Consider the following 13630-nt stretch of genomic DNA (forward strand, 5'->3'; position numbering starts at 1 on the left):
AGAAACTATCTTTCAAACCGTTTTCAGACTGTTCTTTTTAAAGAGACTACTAGCACTACCTATCCTGTATTCTGTGGAGTGCCTCAATGATCTATTTTGGGGCCGATCCTTTTCTTATTATATATAAATGACCTTGCAAACGCATCAAGCATTTTTAATCTTATCATGTTTGCTGATGATGCCAATGTATTCACTTCTCATGTCAATATTAATGAGTTAACTATAATAGTAAATACAGAACTACACAAACTGAATATCTGGTTTCGGGCAAACAGGCTTTCATTGAATTTGAAAAAGACTCATTTCATGTTTTTCAAACGTGCTAAACATAAACACTCAATTTCTATCAAAATCAACAATATGTCTATATCACAAGTCTCGACAACAAAATTTCTAGGCGTTCAAGTTGACGACCAGCGTACTTGGAAGTCACACATTAATAGCATCTCTACTAAACTATCACGGTTCATTGGTATAATGGGTAGTCTTTATGGAATTTTGTCAAAAACAACTTTACTGCAGATGATATATTATTCTTTCATTTATTGCCATCTCACCTATTGTAATATTGTATGGGGTTATACTTATCCTTCAAACTTAAGAAAGCTTGGACTTCTCCAGAAGAAAGCGGTCCGCATTATCTTTAAAACTGATTTTAGAGCCCATACCTCACCTTTATTTAAGTCTGCAAAAATTCTTAAATTGGCAGATATATTGAACAATTTTCAAATTGGACAATTCATGTATCTATATGTCAATAACAAGTTACCTGAGATGTTCAATAATATTTTTAAGCCGAATGAAGTTGGATACAACACTAGAAACAGCAACAACATCCGCCCTGACTCATTCAAATCAAATCTAAAACGTTTTTCAATATAAGTCAACGGTCCAAATATTTGGAATATTATGAATGATTCAATTAAAAACTCCCCTTCTATTGAACGTTTCAAAAATCGAACAAAAAACCTTTTACTTTCTCATTATTAATCGTTACAGTTTATTCATGAAAATAATAATAATGATAATTACGTATAAGGTGCAATGACCTTCTCAAATAGTACTTACTTATGCTCATATGATGTATGTATAACCTTGGAGTAAACTCCAAGGTATAACTTTATGTATCTATATGTATACATTTTTTTGTGTGTCTACTAGTAAATGTGTGTGAATATATGTGTGTGCTTTTCTTATATGTGGTGGGTGTTTTGGTGTGTGCGTGTATGCTGCTTGCTTGCGAGCGTGCGTGCGTGTGTGTTTGTGTGTAGCGTGCGTGTTTCATCTCTATTTGTTCCTCTTGGGGTGCCTGATATTACAAGCTCTGCTTTCCTCTGGTTGCCCTGCTGTTATTTTACATCAGTTTATATATATTTTGTATGAATCAAATTAATTATCTATTGTTATTTTGTCTGGTATTTATTTATTGATGTAAATTATTCATAAATAAATAAATAAATAATAATAATAATAATAATAATAATAATAATAATAATAATAATAATAATAATGATAATAAAATCAACAGTCCATCTCACTGATTACTTCATCACAAATAATCACCAGCCATTAAAATGTTTAATCCTCATACAATACAATACAATACAATTATCTCACTCAATCAAAATTTCTTGATATAAATGCTCATAGATTTCATAGGTTTTATTCCAACTGTTGCGACGGTGAACGGAAAAATGGCCAAGAGATTGGACGCCGATTGATGGTATGCGGTAAAAATCCCCTGGGTAAAAATCCTCTGGGTAAAATACCCCTCGGGATCTTTACCTGGGGGATTTTTACCTACAACCGAACAATGTACAAATAAAACCAGGCCTATGAGACACCCGTAATGTAAAATGATATCATGCAAGATATTCATTATAAGCGTATTTAATCCTGCTTCGAATGAATGAACCCAGTCCATTGTTAGGCAATGAATCGAGACACCATACGCGTATGCAGAAAAATCGACGGTCAACCACTCGTGTGCACTTTGCACTTGACTTAACCGGTGGGCACGCGCGCTTCTATGAAGATATTTTTACGAAAGTAGGATCAACAAAATCCTCAAATAAGACTCTATCTTCATTGAAAAATTCTACATTGTATCTCAAAACATGAAAAAGTTACAGTCGATAACACAAAATTACCAATCTTTTTGAGGCGCCTTCCTTAAAATGACGTATATTTTTTAAACTGTAACTGTATCCGATTGTTGCAGGCAAGAAAAATGAAATAAACACCATCAGAAAATAGAAATTGTCACCTTTCTCACGATACATGAATTTAACTTTTGAAGCAAAAGGGGGATGTACAATGAATCGCGCTAAAGGTTTTAGTTTAAAAAATGTAAAATCTTTCCAACAATGCGGGACCGCCTCAAAATTTTTTCTTTGGCCCTTGTCAGCCACCATAAATTGCGGCCCCAGAGACGTAATGTTACGATCACAAAACTGTGTCTTGCTTTGATAAAATGGTAAGCTCCGTAGTACTCTACGGAAATACTTGATGACGACGTTTGATCTACCGAGGACAGAAGGAGAGCAGAAATACACCGTCAGCCACATGAAAACAAGGAGCAAAATTGAATGCACATTTTGGCCGATGGAAGATGCGATGGTTGGTGTGCCATAAATTTGATAAGTTCGCTAAATGCCAAGTGTGCAACACGCCGTGGTGTAAAAACAACAAATTACAAGTATAAATCGATGGTATCTGATATTAACAAAAATATACCTCAATCAATTCTAAATATGCATCCAGGGATTAATTACATTGCTTGAAATGGAAGACATGATCTTATTAGAAATTTACATTTTTAGGTGGTGCTATTATGCTTAGCCCTCAAAAATGCTGTTCGGTGATTGCGGCTTCTGTGCTATTTCAGAACTTTTGTGAATTACACGGCCTCCAGAACATTACCAGAAAATGAATTTGAAGAGCGATCAGATGAGGAGGAACATTACGCCGGGACAGATGAAGGTCTCCGCGATGGGATGGAGAAGAAATGAGGCAGCGATACGCTAACGGATATTTCAATCAGCGATAATATATGAATTCATTCACATCTTAGTAATACATCTTACAAACAGAATATAGGCTATTTTGCTTAAAAACAACTCTGACTCTGACTTTGCGTAGTTGACTGATTTTCTGTAATATAATTCAATGAGCATGACTGTACGTACTATAAGTACCGAAACTGCAAAATAAAATCTATATTATATATCAAGTCTATACCAGAGTTCGTGTCTGTAGTCTTGTCGAGGACCTAACCTAAGTGAAAACAGCACATTTTGGTCCCTCGAGCCGTTAAGAATGGCAGAAATCTTGAAATCTAACGACTACCAGGCGTTGGTGAGAAAAAGAACTGCACAGAGAGCTCAATCTACTTAGATCATCAACGTAGCCGACGAGATCACGAACAGCCAAACCTGCCAGCCACCAGACATCAAAAAACTCCAACGTAGTTCATGTCAGCTACAAGACAAAATCCGAGAACTCGAACTGATAAACGAATCCATGTTACAGATGATCGACAATGATGAAATATACATGAAAGTGTCGGAAGAGGCGGAGGATGTAATCTCCAAAGTGAAAGACCGTAAGTTGTTTTACGACCAATATGCTAACGCGCGAACGTCTCCAAACTGTCCGTCAGATATTAACAGTTCAAACACCCGAATTAAAGTTAATCTCCCAAAATTAGAACTTACCACATTCAACAGAAATGTTATGAAATGGTCACCATTCTGGGACTCTTTCAATGCAGGCGTTCATTCAATACATTCGATTCCGAATGTTCAGAAATTTCAGCATTTGAAACCATTATTGTCCGGTACAGCTCTGGATTGCATTCAAGGGTTGACACTAACTGACGCAAATTACATACATGCGATTGATATTTTGACTCGACGTTTTGGCCAGGAACATGAAATCATCGACAGCCATATGCAAGCGTTAATGTCCGAACCAATTCCTTCGTATAACTCTTTCTCGATGAGGAAATTCACAGATAACTTTTGAGTGTCACGTACGAGCGATAGAAAACCTTTGGCGATATGTCATACCGAGATATGTTAGTTTCTTTAATCTGGAATAAGTTGCCACCAGAATGCAGAAGTAATATTGTTCGCTTTCATGGCAATAGAAGATTTTCCCTGAATGAAATACGACAATTTCTGTTTAATGAATTAGATATTTTAGAAGCTGGAGCTGGGAAGCGAGAACCATCAGTTTCTACATTGTTCACTTATCAGAGACAACCTGTAAACGTACTCCGAAATCCTAGGAATCAAAGTTTTACTGTTAAATCGAAATATGTGCATTGCACATATTGTAAGGCTAAAGACCATAACTCAGAAAACTGTTCGAATTTGAAATCTGTGGATGATAGGGTTGCTCATATAAAATCAAATAAATTATGTTTCAACTGTTTAGGTCCGCATCTCATTATAGCTTGTAAATCTCGATATAATTGTAGATTGTGTAAAAGAAGACATCACACTAGCATTTGTACATCAATATTTCAAGCTAAATCAGGAAATAATCAAGTACTTGATAATCCAATTGACGTATCTTCTCATCAATTTCAGACTTCTCGACAGTTGTTGGCTACTAATACTTCAAATGCTCATTCGAACGTTGACAGGGATCAATCGCCTTTACAGCAACAGGATGATTCAATGTTGAACTCGGTTCAGTCTCATCAACCAACTGCAGACGTATCCTTATCCATTGACACTGAGCGAAAATCAGTGTCTACGTTATTCACAAAAGGTCATAGTACAATACTTTCAAAGACAGCAATAGCGCCCGTACTCAACCCTGAATATCCTCAACTCCGTCCACTCGCTAACATAATTTTCGATGAGATCTTTCATTTCACATGACTTGTCGCAACAACTCAATCTTCAACCATTGAGGCAAGAAGAACTTAACATTTCTTGTTTTGGTTCAACGAACTCTGGTCATCAAATTCTTAGTGTAGTAAATCTTCACATTGTTAGTAAAGATGGCAGCTTGGTACAATTAGAATTATTAGTATTTCCTATGATATCGACTCCAATTGACGTTAGTTCTATAACACAAGTACATTATTACTCTCACCTTCGTGATCTCGAATTAGCACATCCCCAGGTGATGGTACCTTCACAATCCAAATTTTGATAGGTGCAGATAATTACTACAAAATAGTTGACGGTCATTGTATTAAAGATGTGAATTCTAATTCCCTTACTGCCGTAAAAACAAAACTAGGTTATGTCTTATCTGGTCCAGTAGAATATCCAAATCCTAGTTCTCAATCAATTTCCATGATTAGCTTAGTAGAGAATCATTCCGAGCAAAACCTGAATGAGTTTTGGAAAATAGAATGTTTAGGGATAGATGATAAAATAGCAATCCCGGATTTCACGCAACGTTACTCCGAGACCATTATTCAACAAAACAATGGTCGATACATAGCTCCATTTCCTTGGAAAATTGAGCACGAATCACTGCCTACCAATTATGATATATGCATGACTCGCACTCGCAAAACAGCTCAACGTTTAGGCAAAGATCTAGACATGTTACGTTTATATTCCAAAATTATCCACGAACAAGAATCCCTCAAGATCATCGAACGAATTCCTCTTCACGAAACAGTTCGTTATGAGGGAAAATGCCACTATATTCCTCATCACCCCGTGTTTAAAGACTCGCCCACAACGCCGATTCGCATCGTGTATAACTGCAGTTGTCATGAAACATTCTGACTCTCCTAGTTTGAACGACTGTCTTGAGCCCGGTCCTGCCTTACAGAATGACATTTCATCCATTCTTTTACGCTTCAGGTTATTCGAGTATGCCGCCATTTGTGATTTTGAAAAGGCTTTCTTGCAGATTTCTTTAGGTAACGACAAGGACTTCACTAGATTAGGTTGTCTGATCCAAGCGATCCTGAAAGTCCATTCGTTGAATATCGGTTCTGTGTTGTTTTGTTTGGTGCAGCTTCCTCCCCGTTTATACTAAATGTAACGATTATCAAACATCTACTACAATACGATTCTACCGTTTCCAGATCCATGCTTTCTAATGTTTATGTTGATAATTTCGGTGTATCTGTTCCGTCATCCGATGCATTGGACAACTATTATTGTGAAAGTCGCGACTTAATGAATGATGCAAAATTCAATCTTAGATCTTGGGCTTCTAATGGCGAATCTACACATGAACTTGCTGTTTCCGATGGGGTCTCTTACAATTCTACAACTGTCAAATTTCTAGGTTTAAAGTGGAACGTTCATTCCAATAAACTCAGTTTTATATCGAAGCCCTCTTTGACTGCACCTGATGAGCTCCTAACCAAACGTGAAATCTTGAGTGCAGCCAGCAAGATATATGATCCACTTGGTGTGCTTACTCCTGTAATTATTCGCGCGAAAATATTCATGCAAAAACTCTGGTCAATGGGCGTAGAATGGGACGAGCCACTGAATGATTCAATTGTTGCTGAATGGTCGAAACTATCCATGTGCTTACATACTATAAGTTCTACCTTTTCTATTCCCAGATGCCCGGATCCAATTTCACTGATGTATCGAATTTACATGTCTTTGCCGACGCATCAGCAAAAGCGTATGGGGCATGTGCCTATCTTTGTTGCAATAGATGCTCGATTTCAAATTTGATCATCGCCAAAAGTCGAGTAACACCGGTAAAGACAGTCTCTATTCCGAGACTAGAATTGTGTGCAGCTGTTGTTGAATCTATATTATATATCAAGTCTATACCAGAGTTCGTGTCTGTAGTCTTGTCGAGGACCTAACCTAAGGGAAAACAGCACACACGTATTATATTTTATTTATTCCAAAATAGATTTACACAGTGATCATTCCATGCCTTGTATGTTTTAGAATACAATGTATCTTCATTTGAAGTGAATGAAACGTATCAGCGGTTATGATCACAGCAGAGAAAAGAATTATCATATAGCCTAAATGATGTTCATGTTATTTTTTATAAATAAGTTCCATTCTTTGATTTGTTTAATCCCATTCTTTAAATTGTTTAATCGATAACGAATGCACTGAGTCTGAGAGTCAGATACAGTGGTATATCGCTATCGGACACACGTGAGCTCCTTAATTAGTACGGGCAGTATTACGGAGCGTCACGCTCTGGACTGGGTGAAGTCCTGAAATGAATCATTCAGGTTGCATCTAAAACAATAAAATCAAAATCGGAGCGAAAAAACCAAAGGGCGGTAAGAGGTATGTAATTAGACAGACCCTCCGATTACGCGACATGATTTTTAAAGAATCTCTAAATCTCTAAATTTAGTTCTCTTTGCTCGATTGTGTTTCTTCATTAACTCGTGAAAGTCCAGAGCGTCTTACTTAAACCAATAGAAATTAACAATCTCTCAAAAATTAAAAATGATGTTTTTCGTCAGGTCATAACAAAATTCGAAGAATAACAGCGTGAGTTCAAGATCCATGAGAAGGAAATTAAAGTGTTGAAAAGTTACAATTCATTTCTCAATGAAAATCCCTAATAATCAAATAAAAAAAACTGATAAATTCAAATGACAAGACAAGAGGCCCATGGGCATTGAAGCATTGGTAGATTATACCATGGACGTATAAACTCTATTTTATACATCCATGATTATAGCGTGGTAAGGTATTAAGTGGTTAATGCTTTACATCTGCCGGAAAATGTTCTATGACGATGTTGATTGGGAGGACCACAGACTTAAGAATTGAATGAACTTCATTTTTCTGCCGAACGATTTAGCCTACGCTATTTGTACTGTTGAACCTCATTAATGCAATTTTGTTTAAGGCGAAACAAGTTTATTCTGATTTTTTACATCATGTCCCAGCCAAGAGATTTATATCAATCCAGATTTGTATCCAAAAACCCATTTAATACAACAATCAGCACTTTCGCCTACACGAGATTCGTATTTAATGTACATCTGTACGGGTAATCTCGACTGACCGTGGTTTTCCTTGCATGAACTGTTAGGCCCTATTGCCGGATAATGAAAACAAAAACAGAACAATTTTTCTGAATGCAAAATACTCTGAGGCATAATAGGTAGATCAACCGGAAAAACGTACGCATCAATCAAAACGTCGCACTGAGAGCGATGGCGGCATTGGTGTCACTACTGAGGCAGGCTGATGATTGCTTGTTTGTCTTTTTGTTAGTTTACGTCGTTCGGACCTTGGTTTCCCTATTTGATTGTTCAATCAACCTCATGACGGGACGGCCAGTGAAGTGTTGCCCGCACACTGTGAGCAGTCAGCAGCACACGAACCCACTTATCACTCAACACTAATAGTGGATGCAACAGCATCACGCCTTATCTCACTGTGCGACCGAGGCCGCTCGATTCAATTTAAAAAAAAACTACACTCAGAAGCGGCAAATAACCATCGCGATATTGCAATTTACGACAAACAACGTGTAAATTTAATCACTGTTGTGGTGTTCAACGCGTGGAAAAGATTGAAGTTATTTTTCCCGGCGCGCATTACAAACCGAATCTATCTGCCGAGTGCGTAAAGGGCTGCTACCGCCTCGTGAGTGCGCAGGAGGCGGGCGGAGTATCTTAAAGTGAAAACTTATCTTAGAATATAGCCGAACCGATGGAATTTTACAATAAGCTGTCAGTCAACTGATTGATGATACAACATGGTTATTCAAAGCGTACTTATCAATGATATTCCTCCAATAAACAACTCTGTTAAAATCGAATAAGATAAAACGTCTTTATTGGTGATATCGTATCATGGTGGTAGCCTACCGTTTACCGTTTAATGTTTCGTGTCATCATGAAATGGTTTTAAATTTAGCAAAGGCGTTCCCGCACGATCACATAACTTACCTATACGGGCTTCTTTCACGAGTAGGCGTGCCGTACCACTGCTCTAGAAATACGTATTCTAACGCTGAGAATTAATCCCAATTAATGCCATGGCTACTGATAGTTGGAATAATAGTGATATTCAAACACTATTGATATTTATAAATCGGAGGTACATAACTTTATGTTTTTCCATTCAGAAGAGGCCGTTCTCCATTCTTTACTGCCCATGTCAATGCGGACATATCACTACGCGATTGCTTAACCCCTTCTCATCCACCAGATAACTAACGAGAAAATGCAATAGAATAATTTTTTTGGGCCATTAAATCAGAAATGGTTTTAGAAAGGAATATATTTTTAGATCATATTTTTTCCCTGAAGAGTGTAATAGAACTCTTTTTGCAAATGGAAAAAAAATATATTGCAAAAGCAAATGCAAAGTCTTGTGTGAAAGTTGATGGGGGAGACATCTGACTTTTTTGAATCCCTAACGGGCTTAAGACAGGGAGAAAACCTCTCTCCGACATTATTCTCTATATTTGTTAATGACATGGAACAATATCTATTAGACGAAGGTTGCCCGAGTATCGATTTTCTTAGAGAAATGACAACTGTATATGTTTTAAATTATTAGTACAACTGTATGCTGATGATACCGTGTAACTGGTCGAGAACCCATTGAACCTTCAGGTATTAGCAAGTAAAATGGCTGAATACTGCCAGAAATGACACTTAATAATTAACTATGATAAAACGAAGGTTATAGTTTTTGAGAAAAGGTAAGGCCGCCGCCGACCAAATATAATGATAAACGGCCATCAGATCGAGGTAGTTGAGAATTTTAGGTATTTAGGTACTATTTTTTAATAACAATGGTAAATTCACCCTCTGTAAAAAATCTATCGCAGAGCACGCAAACAAGGCGTTGTTTTATGTCCTAAATAAAATTCAAGCGCATGCCCTCGGAATTGATATTGCATTACAATTATATGACAGTATGGTACCTCCTATTCTTACCTTCGGATGTGAAATTTGGGGAATTGAAAATGTGTCTTTCCTAGAAAGGATTCAATTGAAAATTTTTAAGTACATTTCGAAGCTAAAGAAGTCAACTCCTACCATTTTTGCGTATAGAGAGTAAGGGCGTTTTCCACTTGAAATTATTATAACAAGATAATCAATTTCAATAAATCATTTGACGCCTGCAAAAAATGTAGAATTTCTGGGATAAGCTAATGTGGAATTGCAAAATTGAAATAGAAATTTTAAGAAATTTGGGGAATTATGAGATTTGGCGATTTGGTAGGTGATAGGTCTTCGACTGTACAGTACTGGTTTAAGTTTTTTATTGAAAATTGTCAATAATTGATAACTTGCGATCGACTTCATTCACTTTTTTGCCTGTAAGCTGGTCTGCAACTTCATTGCCTCCATGGTTGAGGAAAGAGCTCTTCTGATGTCTGCTTCATCATGACTTTGGAGCATAACGTGTGGCCTAGCCAGCCGGGCCGGTCCTTTCGGTTTGGCTGTCACTCGATGTCCTCTTGAGTCTGGGTTGAAGTAGACATAGACTGGTTGCCTGTCCCATTCAATATGGGACAGGTTTTGCCGGTCCGCCATCTTCCGCGGAATTTACGGATCCAATCAGATTTCAGTATTTCATCACGTGAACAATGTAACATGGCCACCTACACAGTGTCTCGATTTACGTTCCATGGACCTCTTTAAAGTCATGTTTTATATCAATGAAGAAAGAAATCCCATTAAAACTGCCAGGTAACGCTTCTGCAGGCACTTGTTTAGCGTGTGGTACCGAAAATATTTTATATCAGGATGGCTGCGTGACAGCGCCGTCAAACCTACCGGTCGTCAATCAGCAATTTGGACTGGATGGAAACAACAGTAGATACAATACTACTACTACTGACATACTGTCACCGAACCATGCAGCAGAGGCTACTTGTTTGATCACTCGAGGCGATTGATTGATTGTTCTTAATGTGACATTGGACATCAGCAGTTGATCCAGTGAAAATAATTACATCAACAAGGTAACTTCACCTAGTTATTTACTTCGTAAAAATGTGAACATTGAATACGAGTGCTATTTCACAAACACTATATTGATTATCTATTGTAGATTATTGTGAGCGTTTTAGTGATGATTTTGTGAGTCACAACTCGTAGGATGTTTTAAGAAAATGAAGTAATGCGTATCAAATCTGAGCTCAAAATGAAAAGAATAGATTGCAATGCATCACGGTAAGTTTGAAAAATGGATTCTGAACCATTAATTGTAAAGTCAATCCAGGTTTAATTGTAAGTGTGATATGCATTTTAATTTCAGAATGATAACATCATGCAGTAATCAAAGAGAATAAAGAATCAGCACTAGCTGTCATGAAATGAGATTCCAAATAACAGGCGGTGAAACTCCTTGATTGTGATAAACTCATCATCATCACCAACATTGACATTGTGTGGTCCATGAGGAGAGTAATTTCCAGTGTGATCTGAGTAACTTGTCTTGACCAACTTGCTGTCTGTATCAGAAATCAGTAGGCTGAGGTGGATCCAAATATCTGATCTCACAAAGCACTATTGAGTTCAACAATTGTAAACTTTATTCAGATAATAAATATAGTCATTTTACAACACTGTATTAAAACATCAATTCGCTTAATACATCTCACGGTAGATATAGAAAGGATGTCCTCTGTTCCTTCAGAATGTTCTGTATTCAGTGACGGTCGCGGCAGAGCTCACCTCGCATTAGATATCGATCCTTGTTAGTTTATATTCCGAGTACCAGGTAAATTATCAGCGGATTTATCTAATACTTACAGCAATTAATGTCTTTCCGTTCATTGTAAAGGACAAATAAATTTGATATCCCTCGAAGCTAAGCAGATTCGAAGAGACGCCATCTTAACCAGGAAGTAACTTTCTACTTTACATGTTTGACCTTATTTGACATGCATCGAAAATGTAAAATGGAGGATGGGCACAACCGGTCTCTAATTGAAGATAGGAGACCGGTAACCAGTCTAGAAGTAGACAGTCATTTAAAATAGCTTATTAATGTTATTCTGTATGAATTACGCGTGTGTCTTGTTTGTTGTATTTTCTAATTTCAAAATTTGTAACTTTATTGAATTTAGGAATTTTTTTATCCCGGAATTTTATATGTAATAAGGATCAATATAGAATTGAATTGAATTGTCACCTAATACATGCCATCAGAGGATGCGGAGCCGTATATGACAGCTATGCTATTTTGAATTGCTAATCTCATGAAACCTGCATACCCCAAATATCGAACAAATTTTCAAAAACATTTTTAATAATGAAATCATATGTTTACACATTTTTATATTGACCGCTTGTAGCCGCCGATGAAATTCACGCCGGCCCTTTTACAGATCGTACATAGCTTCGTCATTCCACCAGCATCCCCATGTTAGGGTCTTAATTTTATATCAGACTTCCGAATCGTGTATACATCCGCCATTTTGACCGAATATTCCGATTTACTTATCATTTGTATTTATGCCTGCCACTGTTGATATAATACATCCTTTACTATTACAATACGTCTTCTAATGATTTTCAATGCAATATAACATTTCAACGTTCAAATAAAGCTCATTATATAATCACAGGAAGCCATTCTAAGTCTGTGTCAATAATATTTTGCCAAATAGCTCGTATGTGTACACATACCCTGTTACGCTTTGCACATCGATTTACGGTTGTCGTTTGTAAAATGACGCTGAATGGTTAACATCGTTTAGGTTTCATAATGGTAACGTTTTATAAGGCGTCAAAAATTAGATTAATTAACTTCTCGACTGAAACTGCGTAATAGCAATAAATTATCATCTGAAATATCGCATGTAATACTAAAGTCTGCGGAGCGTGGTTCCCGCCATGACTGGTTAGTTTTTATCCAAAACACGCTTATAACGAACGGTCTTGGACATATTTTGTACGATCAAAACCCGCATGACCCCGATTATGTAGCGCAAAGTCTGTCACTACGATTAAAGGACCAATGTATTCAAAATTGGGCCCGGGATCAGTGTAACATTTCTAGTATTGCTGAATCATATAAGATATTCAAAACAGAATGGGGATTTGAAACTTATCTTACTCAATTGTCAGACGATTTAAGGATAACCCTTTGAAGATTTCGATGTTCGAACCACCGCTTACCGATTGAAACTGGGAGGTATAACCGTGTCCCACATGCGGACAGACTTTGCACAAAATGTAATATGCGAGTTGTCTGTGACGAATTTAATTTTATATCTGTTTGTCCGTTTTTTGCCAATTTTTGTCGAGACCTTATTAGCTCGTACTTTGTAGATAACCCACAATTACATAAATTTGTGGACTTATTTAGATCATCTGAGGTAAAATTCCGAAAGCTTGCCTTATTCATACGAAGAGGTCTCAAATATTTTGAAAACATTGCTGTATTATTTTTGTCGCACATTTACTGTGTAGTGTAATTTTGGATATATATTAGCCTTGGCTATCACCTATCACCTATCCAAAATACAACATAATTTTGCTTCTGATGTTGTCCTGATATTGTGTCGTATTGACATTCATGTCGTTTTGTGTTTTTGCTCTAAGCAAATGTTTTTTCGTGAGCAATAAAATATTCTATTCTATTCTTTTCTATATATGCTTTGTATAAACAAGAAGATACAAAAATAAAATATTTGACAACATGGTTTACGAAAAAAAATAAAGAAAGAA

The sequence above is a fragment of the Tubulanus polymorphus genome, chromosome 6 (genome assembly GCF_964204645.1).
Source record: "Tubulanus polymorphus chromosome 6, tnTubPoly1.2, whole genome shotgun sequence".
In the NCBI taxonomy this organism is placed as follows: Eukaryota; Metazoa; Nemertea; class Palaeonemertea; order Tubulaniformes; family Tubulanidae; genus Tubulanus; species Tubulanus polymorphus.